The sequence below is a fragment of the Rana temporaria genome, unplaced genomic scaffold (genome assembly GCF_905171775.1).
Source record: "Rana temporaria unplaced genomic scaffold, aRanTem1.1, whole genome shotgun sequence".
NCBI classification, from domain to species: domain Eukaryota; kingdom Metazoa; phylum Chordata; class Amphibia; order Anura; family Ranidae; genus Rana; species Rana temporaria.
The window spans coordinates 29,610-42,562 of record NW_024404525.1 but is presented as its reverse complement, the minus strand read 5'-3'; positions in this window follow the sequence as shown (position 1 = coordinate 42,562).

Here is a 12,953-nt window from a genome sequence, read left to right as displayed (position 1 = left end):
AATTTTGGAATTCGAAATTATGAAATTTCGAAATTATGAAATTTGAAAATTCGGAGATTAGAAATTTCAGAGATTAGAAAATTCGAAATTCGGAGATTAGAAAATTTAAAATTTGGAAATCCAGAAATGAAACATTTTCCAAATTTTCAAATTCCAAATTTTCTAATTTACGAAATTTCCAATTTTTGGAAATTAGAATTTCTGATCATTTAAATTTTGGAAATTAGAAAATTAAAAAATTAGAAATAAAAAAATTAGAAATAAAAAAATTAGAAATAAAAAAATTAGAAAATTCAGAGATTAGAACATTCGGAAATTTGAACCCTTGAAATTCGAAATTTTGAAACTTGAAAATTCGAAAGTAGAAAATTAAAACATTTGGAAATGCAGAAATTAAAAATGTTCCAAATTTTCGAATTTACCGAATTTCCAAAAAATTAATAAAAATTAATGTAACGAAAAACAAACAAATTTCAGTGCCGAATGTCTATAAAACATGTCTATAATCCTCCATGTTGTCCTTCCTTTCTATTTTAGCTCTATTTTCGAACATCCCATAATAGTTGTTTGCCCCGAATCACAACGGCTGAATATGTGATTAGCTAATAAAATGTTCTCATTGATGAAGATAAAGTCGCACCTTGTGAACTTTCATCGTATTGCCACATCTTTCTGGAGCTGCTCTCTTGGCAAGGTCCTCAGATCTGGTGACGTGATGTTTGTATTCTGATTGGACGATGAGACAAAACACTCGGAGTGATGAAGTACGTTTGTCTCTGTGAGGTCGTTATTCCCAGATGAATCTGAAAGGATTCCGGTGACACCGCGATCGATTGTGACTGACCGCCGTCTTCTAATAATCAAGATATTTGTGGTTTCTGGAGGAATCCCCCCTCCCTCTTTCCTCACAGCAAACACACTCACACATCCCATAATAGTTGAGGCAGACACCACAATAGACAATAGAATACAGTCACACCCCAAACCATCCCAGCAAAGAGTCCACAACCCCCCACTATATACAGCATTGGGTCTGACCGTGACCAGCACAGATCATAGTGGGGTTCTCGGCCCCCTGTACCCCTATTAGAGACACAGAGGGATCTACACATAAGAGGGTCGGGGGAGCTGGACAAGGAGCCTCCAGGGTAAGCTGAGTTCCACAAACCCCCCACCCAATGTGACCCCTGTCACAAATCTCCCCTTTCGGTGGGAGACTAACACAGGAGGAGACCCCAGACGGGTTGACTCTGAAGTTAGTCAGTAGATCCAGCCCCCCAATGCCGGTATCCACACAGTACCCCAAATAAATTGTCCCAAACAGAGCATTACTCACCCCGCCAACCTCTGCCTCTCTCAGAGAACCTGCCTGCCGCTGGGGAGAGGCCTGGACTGGCCCTTCCCCCTGGAGTCTTTTCAGCCGCTGGAGAGAAGACAGGGTGACTGGGCTCAGTCCGTCATGTTGTTGGGGATCTGGGCCGATTGCCGCCCATCCCTGGGGTATACAGTTGGAGACTGAAGTCCCATCCACTGGTAGTAGGTGAAAATCCCCCGGTGCTTGGAGAGCAAGGCTGACATCCTCCTGTCTCAGTGCCGCACCATTTTGTAGGGTTGTGTCAGTGAAGACCGAAGTCCCATCCACTACCACAGGAACCCCCTCTTCTGTTAGTGGAGGGCAGAGGCCAGCAGGACTCTACTCCGTTGCCACCAGTTCTGCTGGGCGTAGGAGCTTCCCTACATCATCTGCTCCAGCTAACTTTTGGGGAGAGAGGCCGACTGCCCCGGCTCCCCATAACTCTGTAGTTGTTGTCAGTAGTGGGCAGAGGTTGGTAGCACTCTGCCCTGTTGCCAGCACTTCAGCTGGGTTGGTGTCAGTGAAGACCGAAGTCCCATTCACTACCACAGGAACACCCTCTTCTGTTACTGGAGGGCAGAGGCCAGCAGAACTGTGCTCCATTGCCAGCTCTTCTGCTAGGTGGCTGTGAATGGAGACCGCAGTCCCATCCCCCGATATCAGCTCAAGCTGCAGTTGCGTGCAGAGGCCAGTAGCATTCTGCCCTGCTGCCAGTGATTCCGCTGGGAGTAAAATCTTTACTATATCAGTTTGTTGCTGGAGAGAGGGGCCAACTGCCCCGGCTCCCTGGAACTCCACAGTTGTTGCCGGTGCTGGGCAGAGGTTGGTAGCACTGTGCCCTGTTGCCAGCACTTCTGCTGGAGACTCCACATCATCCACTCCGGCTAACTGTCGGGGAGTGACCGTCCTCTTCTCACCATGGGCCCCGGCCCCTAGAACTACTGCAGGTGTTGAGTAGAGGTCTTGGACCCTCTGTCCGGTGGTCAGCGCTTCAGCTGGAGGAGTCTCTTGTAACTCCACAGTTATTGTCGGTGCTGCTGGGCAGAGGTTGGTAGCACTAACATGCCCCGGGTAACTGGCATGTTTGCATGTGGTCATTGTAACACATGCAAATATGTGGATCGCTCTAAAACCGGGGTCTCAAACTCAAATTACCTGAGGGCCGCAAGACAAGTTTTCATATCCCACGGGGGGCCACATGCAAACTTTTAAACTTCAAAAACAGTACTGGTGTCAGCCAACGTATTATTAATCCCCAGCACTGGTGTCAGCAAACGCATTATTATCCCTGACCACTGCACTGTACACGGACCACTACACACGGACCACTGCACACTGACCACTACACTGCACACTGCCGACAGACCACTACACTGCTGACAGACCACTGCACTGCCGACTGCACATCAGGGTACAGGGCACAGCACATCAGGGTACAGCACATCAAGGCACAGAGCCCAGCAAATCAGGGCACATGGCACAGCACATCAGGGCACAGGGCACAGCACATCAGGGCACAGGGCACAGCACATCAGGGCACAGGTCACAGCACATCAGGGCACAGCACATCAGAGCACAACAGGGTACATGGGCACATCAGAGCACAGCACATAGGGGTACAGCACAACAGGCCACATCAGGGTACAGGGCACGGCACATCAGGACAGGACATATCAGGACAAGGCACATGGCACATCAGGGTACAGCACAACAGGCCACATCAGGGCACATCACATCAGGACAGGGCACATGGCACAGGGCACATGAAACAGCACATCAGGGTACATGGCACACATCAGGGTACATGGGCCACAATCAGAGCACAATCAGGGCACATGGGGCATATCAGGGCACAATCAGGGCACATGAGAGCACATCAGGCACAGCACATCAGTACAGGGCACATGACACATCAGGGTACAGGGCACAGGGTACCCTGATGTACAGAGCCCAGCACATCAGGGTACATGAGGCACATCAGGGTACATGGGGCACATGGCACATCAGGGTACATGGGGTACATGGCACATCAGGGCACATGAGGGTACATGGGGCACAATCAGAGCACATCAGGGCACATGAGAGCACATCAGGGCTCATGAGAGCACATCAGGGCACATGAGAGCACATCAGGGCACATGTGAGCACATCAGGGCACAAGGTCAGCGTTTACTTGTTGTTTTCTTCAGATGCAGAGCAGTGCAGGAAGCGTCTGTCATAAGTTCACTTGTCTCATGTCACGCTGCTACTCCCCGGCGGCCCCCCCCTCTTCTCGTCCATCCCAGATGATGTCACAAGCAAATAGGGATGGACGAGAAGAGGGGAGTAGCGGCGTGACATGAGAGACAAGTGAACCTCTGACAGACGCTTCCTGCGCTAATCTTCATGCACCTCGATCTACACTTCCGCGGCACCCGCCCTGCCTGCGGGCCATTTATTACCGGTCCGTGGGCGGTAAATGGCCCGCGGGCCAGTACTTTGAGACCCCTGCTCTAAAACATTGAGGCCCAGATTCTCATAGGGCTTACGACAGCGCGACGCCATGTACGCCGTCGTAAGTCCTAATCTGGGCCGTCGTATCTATGCGAGTGATTCTTAGAATCAGTTACGCATAGATAAGCATTTGATCCGACAGGCGTAAGGCGCTTACGCCGTCGTATCTTAAATGCATTTTTTTTTTGGCCGCTAGGTGTCGCCTCCGTTGTTTTCCCCGTCGAGTATGCAAATTAGCTAGATACGCGAATTCCCGAACGTACGCGCGGCTGACGCAGTGAAGTTACGACGTTTACGTTAGGCTTTTCCCGGCGTAAAGTTGCCCCTGCTATATGAGGAGCAATCAATGTTAAGTATGGCCGTCGTTCCCGCGTCGAAATTTAAAAATTGAGGTCGTTTGCGTAAGTCGTCCGTGAATGGGGCTGGACGCCATTTACGTTCACGTCGAAACCAATGACGTCCTTGCGATGTCATTTAGCGCAATGCACGTCGGGAAATTTTAGGGACGGCGCATGCGCATTACATTCGGCGCGGGAACGCGCTTAATTTATAATGCGATACGCCCCCTACCCGCCTAATTTGAATTAGGCGGGCTTGCGCCGGGTGATTTACGCTACGCCGCCGCAACTTTACAGGCAAAAAAAAAAACTTTTTCTTAAATGCAAAAAAATGCATTTAAGATCCGACGGCGTAAGAGCCTTACGCCTGTCAGATCTAATGGATATCTATGAGTAACTGATTCTAAGAATCAGGTGCATAGATACGATGGCCTAGATTAGGACTTACGACGGCGTACATGGCGTTGCGCCGTCGTAAGCCCTATGAGAATCTGGGCCTCGGAGTCTAAGCCAAACATTTGAAATGAGATCCTTCATAAACTGTTCCACCCCCCCGGGGTCCTTTACATTCTGGAATGTCCCCGTCACAAACTCTATGGGCCATATTCTGAGTAAATTTTACGATGGAGTATCTCAGGAAACACGTCGTATCTCTCTTTTTTGGGCCGCGTATCTATGCGAGTGATTCTTAGAATCATTTTCGCATAGATACGCTGAAGATCCGCCATGTGTCGGATCTTAAATGTAATTACCCAGCCGGCCGCTAGGTGGCGTTTACGTTCAGGTCTCATTTGTTTATGCAAATGAGCCTGATACGCCGATTCCCGAACTAATTTGCGTCGCGTAACCGTCGCCTACGTCGTTTGCGTAAGCGTAAACTTACCCCTGCTATATGAGGGGTAACCTTACGCCAGTCCCACGTAGGCCATGTTAAGTATGGCGTCGGGTCCGCGTTGTGTTTTCCCGTCGGCTACGTCGTTTTACTAAGTCGTTCTTGAATACGACTTTATGTCAATGACGCACACGTCGGCGTCATTGACGTTTTCCGACGAGAACTGGAGCATGCGCACTGGGCTATTTTAAGCCTGGCGCATGCGCAGTTCATTAGAATCGGGGGCGCGCTTAATTTAAATACAAGTCGCCCCCTTGGAGATACGCGGAGATAGGCCGGGCCAAATACACTACGCCGCCGCAAACTACGGAGCAAGTGTTTGGGGAATACAGCACTTGCTCCTTCCTGTAGGTTGGGGCGGCGGAGTGTAAATGGCTTACGCGCCCCCCGCCGAGGATATTAGAGAATATGGGCCTATATGGGCAAAACTAAACGCCAGTTAAGGGTAAGATTTGGGGAACGCCTCAAAAGTATCAGATTAAAGGAGGATACACCCACAGCTCAACATGTCCTTCAATTTCATTTCAGGGCAAATCATCCGGATCGACTGTCAAGGGATTTTATGCCCTCGACCTCCCAGAACGGAGAGGAGACACGGTTCTCCTCCAGACCCTTCAGCCGAAGGGCCTCAATATTGAATTAAGTTTGAAAATCTTCTTGGAGCCATAAATGACTCTATAGGCCCTCGTGTAACAGACGTAGCACATGTTGTGACCTTGTGTACAGGGGAGGGCTGGCACGGGGGGCAGGGTGGAAATCTCCCCCCCCTCGGGCTGGAGACACTTAGGTAGATTCACAAAGAGTTAGGCCGGCTTATCTCCAGATAGGCGGCCTAGGTGTAGATATGCTTCGGCACGCTTTTGCACCTTACCCACAGAACAAGATAGGCCTGAAAATAGGCTTTTTCCGACCGATGTAACTTTGCTAAGCCGGGCGCATATTTAGGCGTGACGCATCTTCCGCTTGCATTGATTTCCTATTTAAATATGCAAATTAGGGAGATACGGCGATTCACGAAGGAAAGTGCACCAGATTTAGGCTAAGCCCGGTGCAATCAAGTGTTACGTCCGGCCTAAAGTTATTCCACCAAAAAGGTGGAATATCTTTGCACCAGGACACAGGTCAGCTGGAGAGCAGCTACAGCAGCAGCGTTACGGACGAGCCGAGCAACCACACTTGCAGGACAACACATCTGTGTGCCAACATGCCAGGGGCAAGCGTGGTCCTAGCACTACTAATGGGTCCACCGACTCGTAGGAGGGCACGGGAGCGGATCTACCGATTGCGCATGAACATCTTTGGCATGGGGGATTCGGAGGTGTATCACATCTTCAGATTCAGCCCTGATGCCATCCTGGAATTAGCCACAACCCTGCATGATGACATCACCAGCCAGACACACCCCTCACATGCAGTGCAGCCACTGGTCAAGGTCCTGGCAACACTGCGTTTCCTCGCCAGTGGATCTTTTCAGCGCACAAGTGGAGTCGTGTCTGGGATGTCACAATCCTCCATGAGCAGATGTGTGCACCAGGTTGTCCCCGCAATCCTCAGACGCATGTCCCACCACATCATCAGACCCACCCAGGAGGTCCAGCGGATGAAGACAATGACAGATTTCTACAAAATTGCCGGATTCCCACGCACCGTGGGGGCCATTGATTGCACCCATGTGGCACTACGGCCCCCCCGTGACACAAAGCACCTATACCGCAATCGGAAGCACTGGCATTCCATCAACGTACAGGTGATAGCCGATGCCCAATGCCTCATATGGCATCGGCTATCACCTGTACGTTGATGGAATGCCTGTTCATGTTGTATGTTGTATGTTGCATGTTGTATTTTGCACAACTACGCCGTGAGAAAGGGCCTGGAGATTGACATAGGTGATGACCTGACCCCCCAACCAGACAATCCCCCCCTAACCGAGGGTACCCCGTCTGCTGTGGGAGCCGCAATCAGAAGACGCCTCACAGAAGACATATTTACACACATTAAACATGGCACAAGTAGAATACATGCATGCACACCACTGTGGTCCCTAGCGCACACACACCACATCCTCATCTAATTGGATTAGACCCAAGGACACCGGACGGGACTTGGGAGCAGCAACGTCACGCCAAGGCTCCAATTATGTCACTGTACATTCATACCCCTTTCACACGGCAGAGGGTGACACCCCTTTGCCAGCAGAAGTGACACCCCCCCATTCACACACCAGTCACACTGAAGCAGCACTCCTCACCGTGTGCTGGCATAACTCAAATCCAGCTCATGACCTGAGCAAAAAAAAAAAAAGGCTTTATTTTGCATTTCTTTGGCTTCGCCTGGTGGCAGCAGATTGGCTCCTCAGCTGCCTGGGCGGAGCCTGGGGTGGTGGGGGGGTGGTTGATCAGCAGGAGGCTCATCAGCAGGTGGACCACTCCTGCTAGGTGATGGCTGCCTGGGCGGAGCCTGGGGTGGGGGGGGGTGGGAGATCAGCAGGTGGACCACTCCTGCTAGGTGACGGCTGCCTGGGCGGAGCCTGGGGTGGGGGGGGTGGCAGATCGGGAGGTGGCCTACTCCTGCCAGGTGATGGCTGCCTGGCCACCAAGGCAGCGGCAATCCTGGTGAGGACCAGGTTAGTTTGGGCCTGCATCCTGAGCTGGCGGGTGAGGTTGTCTCTCTCACTCCGCTGCCTCCGTCTCCCCTCCTCCTGCACCGCGGTGGTGTTGGCCTTAACAGCCTCACAAAGGCAATCCACCTTGGTGCCCAGGTCGACCATACAGGTGGCCACTGCAGAGCTGTTGCAGCTCAAATCCTGCACAGCCTCCCTCAGATGGTGAGCATCCTGGGCATTTTTTTTAATCCCCCCAGCTAGATCCCCCATATGCCAGGTCTGGAGGGTTTGGTCCAGGGCGATCTGCTCCTGGACATCGCCCACTACACCCCTGGTCTCCTTGGTCACCTTCCTGTGGCCAGAAGAGGCAACAGAGCGGGTGTAGGGGGAGCCCCTGGTTGTGGTGGCCCTGCTGGTGGGTGAGGGAGAGGGGCTTCTTATAATGGGGGTGGAGGTGGTGGAGGGCCCAACCATCACAATACACTCCTCTATAATATGCCCGATCTGGCCAAGGTCCACCGAGTCGTCCAAGACCACCTCAATAGACCTGGTGTGGACTGTCCCCTCCTCCACAACATCTTGGGGGGCTTCATGTGGATCCTCAGAAGAGGTGGTGGGACGGCCAACAAGCCCAGATGGGCCCGCCCCTTCCTGCACATCTGTGGATGACATAAAGCAGTCACATGTTGGGGGACCCACACACTTGTCACATGTTCCCTTCCCCCACCCACACATGTTACACACCAGATAGGAAATATAAAACACACTTACCTGTCCTCAAGACATCTTCCCGGGAATCAAACCCCTCAATACCCTCCACCTGCTCCCTGTGCAGACACCGGGCGATCCTCTCCTCCTCCGGGGTCAGCTCAATATCGCAGGGTGGGCCACCCCCAGTGCCAATCCGGTGCTTTCTGATTTTGGCCACCTTCTCCCGAAGCCGCAGATCGTTAATTTTATTTAATATATGATGGCCAAGGCGGGGGACATTGCCAAGGGCATTGACCCTGGTGGCAATAGTATCATAAATCTCCTGCCTCCTTGCACACGTCGTATTGCGGCTGGAAGGGCCATGGAGGGACTCATAGAACTCCTCCATCCCATCAATAATAATGGCCCTCTCCTGGGGTGTAAAGTTTTTTTTCCTGTGGGTGACAGGAGCTGACACGGGAGCTGCCACTGGAGCAGACATAGTCATTCAGAAACTGAACGCAAGGGGCAAAATTACCAAGCTCAGGGGGGGGGGGGGGTGGAAAGCAGGATGTCATTTTGCAAAGACCAGATGCATGTCTGGCCGCTGATAGGGGGGGACCACCAGTCCTCCTGTAGGGAGCCCGGGCTCACAGGGGGGGCCCATACAGCAGAGGGAATCAGTGCAGTCGGATGGAGGGGCAAATACAGGATGCCCAATGTGAACCCGGTTTCTCTCCCTCCCACAACTTTCAGCTGCTGCAGGGAGAGACACGGACACAGCTGCCAGCTTCCCTGTCTCATTAAAAAAATAACAAATTGTTACCCTGTATTGTTTTAAACCCTTGTAAAATGTAATACAATTCTTGGAAAAAAAATGATTTTTTTTTATAAAAATTGTCAAATATTTTTTTTCAAAACATTTAAATGTTTTTGTTAAAAGGAAAAAATCTTATCTTTGTGTCCGCTAAGAATAATTTTAGTATATTTTAATTGAATATCTTGGTTTGATATACAGTTGTATTCAAAATGATTCACCCCCCCCTGAAATTGATTGTTTGGCCCAGTGTGACATTGATTTTGATCATCCTGTCATCCTGCTTACAATGAAATCAAAGAGGCACGTGTAGGTCAGACAAATATAACATTTATAATGAAATAACCACAAATGTCTTTTCTGTGCTCACATCATTATCGGTTTTATTCAACCCCCAAGTGACATCCAATCTTAGTACTTAGTACAACATCCTTTTACAGTTAGAACAGCTTTTAGACGTAAAGCATAGCTTGACACAAGTGTCTTGCAGCGATCTACGGGGATCTTCGCCCATTCGGGCAAAAGCCTCCAGCTCAGTCACATTCTTAGGGTTGCGCACTGCGACTGCTTTCTTTAAGTCCCACCAGAGGTTCTTAATCGGATGTAAGTCTGGTGACTGCGATGGCCACTCCAAAATGTTCCAGCCTTTAATCTGCAACCATGCTCTAGTGGACTTGGAGGTATGCTTGGGATCATTGTCCTGTTGAAAGGTCCAACGTCTCCCAAGCCTCAGGTTTGTGACGGACTGCATCACATTGTCATCCAATATCTCCTGGTACTGAGGAGAACTCATGGTACCTTGCACACGCTGAAGCTTCCCTGTACCTGCAGAAGCAAAACAGCCCCAAAGCATGATTGACCCCCGCCATGCTTCACAGTAGGCACGGTGTTCTTTTCATCATAGGCCTTGTTCTTCCTCCTCCAAACATAGCGTTGATCCATGGGCCCAAACACTTCTAATTTTGTTTCATCAGTCCACAGAACACAATCCCAAAACTTCTGTGGTTTGTCCACATGACTTTCGGCATACTGCAGTCGTCTTATTCTTTGGAGACAGCAAGGGGGTGCGCCTGGGAGTTCTGGCATGGAGGCCTTCATTACGCAGTGTGCGCCGTATTGTCTGAGCAGAAACTTCAGTACCCACATCTGACAAATATTTTCTCAGTTCCTCAGCACGGGGACTTTTCTCCACTCTACGCTTCAGGTAGCGCACAGCAGTCAAAGTCACGACCAGGTAGCGTTTCAACAGTGCCCTTTGCCTTGAATTTGCGAATGATGCTTCCTATGGTGTCTCTTGGTATGTGTAACGGCTACCCACTGGTGTGAGGGTCTCAGCCGTTGGAGACGTCCTTTTCCCTGGCAAGCTGTGATATGCAGGTACCGCCGGTATATCCCATCGAACGCCCTTCCAAGAAACGAGACGTGCTACGTTTGAAGGGTCAAGTAGACTGACTTTATTTGGCATATTTCACCTGCTTATATCTGCTTACAACTGTTACAAGAACAATGACAGTTTCCGCCCCCCCCCTTCATCCAGTAGGGGGCTTCAACACAGACCCCCTGAAACAATGACATCTCATTGGATTAATCACTTGACCAGTCTCTAGACGCTTCGGCACCACAAACCACTTAACATTTTCTGGCCAGGCACATTCCTTTCTCAATAGAATTCAATTAACCTTTAAAACAATTATCACTCACACATAATCCCCATCAGCATACACCTCACAGGGGGGCTGTTACCTACACAAGAGAGAGTTCATTAGCTATGCGAAGGGTACATTAGCATTCAACAATGAAAAGAGACTTGTCCAGTTAACCCTTTGAGCTCAGAATACAATGTGGTACATCCAATTGTGACAAGCCATGCAGTTCCTTGTAGTCCTCCCTGCATGAGATTATAACTGTCCCGGCAGCATGCATATGTCCGTTACAGTATGTTTAACATCTTTGCAATCTTCTTATAGCCATTGCCCTTCCTTTGAAGAGTAATCACCTCTTCTCTTGTCTTCCCGGACCATTCTCTTGACTTCACCATGTTTGTAACCACACCAGTAAATGTCTAGAAGGAGCTGAGTATCACAGTCATTTTAAAGCTGCCTGATTGGTGCTTATTAGGCTTTATTGCTGCTCCCTGACATCCACAGGCGTTTTCAATACCTGATTGAAAACACTTCAATGAACCTCTGTTCTTCAGAGTGGTAGTCTTTAATGGGTTGAATAATTGTGTAAATGAAGAATTCACAAAATAAACATTTACTACTGTATTACAAAACCAATTGATGTCATATTAGTTGCATTTGGTTCTTTAAGAAGTCCTTGTAGGATTGCATTCTGAATACAATTACAAATGTACACTAAATTCCCTAAAACCCTTTACAGCATTGGGGGGTTGAATAATTTTGAACACAACTGTATTTGAGGGGGGCCCTGCCAGGTAGGCTGTACGGGGCCCCGTGATTTCTAACAGCAGCCCTGTCTGGCCGTACTTGTACACTCGAGCCTAGCCATTAGGCCGGCCTACAACAGGAAGTTCGGATAAAACATCACTGAGCATGCTCCGTTGAAGTTAGGCCGGGTGTAAGCCACTGCACCACGCTCAGACAATCATTTACATAAGTTGACACCCACTTCCACTTGCACCGACTTAAGCCTCCAACTTTAGGTTTGCCCGGCGCACATTGGTGTGTAAAAGCCTGGTGAATCATCAAATTTGCTCTACAGATTAGGCCGGTGTAGCCTAAACAGGCTAACCTAAAGTTAATCCAATCTACATCAATCTACCTAAAATGACCTTCTATGAGCGCAATGTACAGCATATTGATATTTCTCTATTTCCAGAAGGCCCAGGCCTAACTTCCTCCCTCGGGTGTCCTTGGCCCTTATCGGCGTTCTGTTGTTGGCCTTCGCTGCTCATTTATTGAGGAGAACTTCAGGTTATTTTCCGGTTTGGTTTGAACTTAAGGTGTCCCTCTAACCATCTCAGGTGAAGTCTTATTATAGTATAATCTATGAGGAAATCCTCGTTCTTATTCTCTGCTTGTCTGAACATTACTTGTTAATAAAGTTTCTTACTTTTCCACAACGTCTCGAGTCTCATTTCCGGGAGGTCCTAAAATATTATCACAAATCATTAATCTCTACCTATTGATGTGCATTCCCGAGGTGTCAGTGGTGGGAGGTCTTTCCCAAGGTCAAGGTAAGAACAGAAGACCCAACATAACCAGAGGCCCCTGCGGGGTTAGCGCTACACTGATATGCAGCAAAGCCTGATCTGCGCCCCCTTGTGGTTTCTGGAGAACTTTGTCACCATTTCTGCTCCATGTTGTCCTCACTGAGAAGTTCTTCCCATCCCCCGACTCCCTTTGTATTATTATGTACGGGAAAGAGTCTTGTGTGACTTCATCCATATTATTAGTGACATCACCTCGGGTCCCATTCCTGGGGACTTGATGAATGGGAGGTCGTCTTTGTGTTAGGACTGTGGATATCTAGTGGAGTCTAAGAGGAGGAGACGTTGCCATGGGGAACCACAGGAGGAAAGAGCAACCAGTGGTTGGCATGGTACCTGGTTGGGTGACGGGTCCCCTGGTAGCGAGGGGGTTCAGTGCTCCGTCTCCACTGGTCACCGGGAGAGGAAGAGCGGCGTGGAGATCTATGGCTTGGTCACTTGGTACGTAAGGCAAGGGTGTATGAAGTCCATGCTGTGTGTTCAGTGGGGCACCATTCTGTTACTGGGAGTGAGAGGTATGCTGATTGGTGGA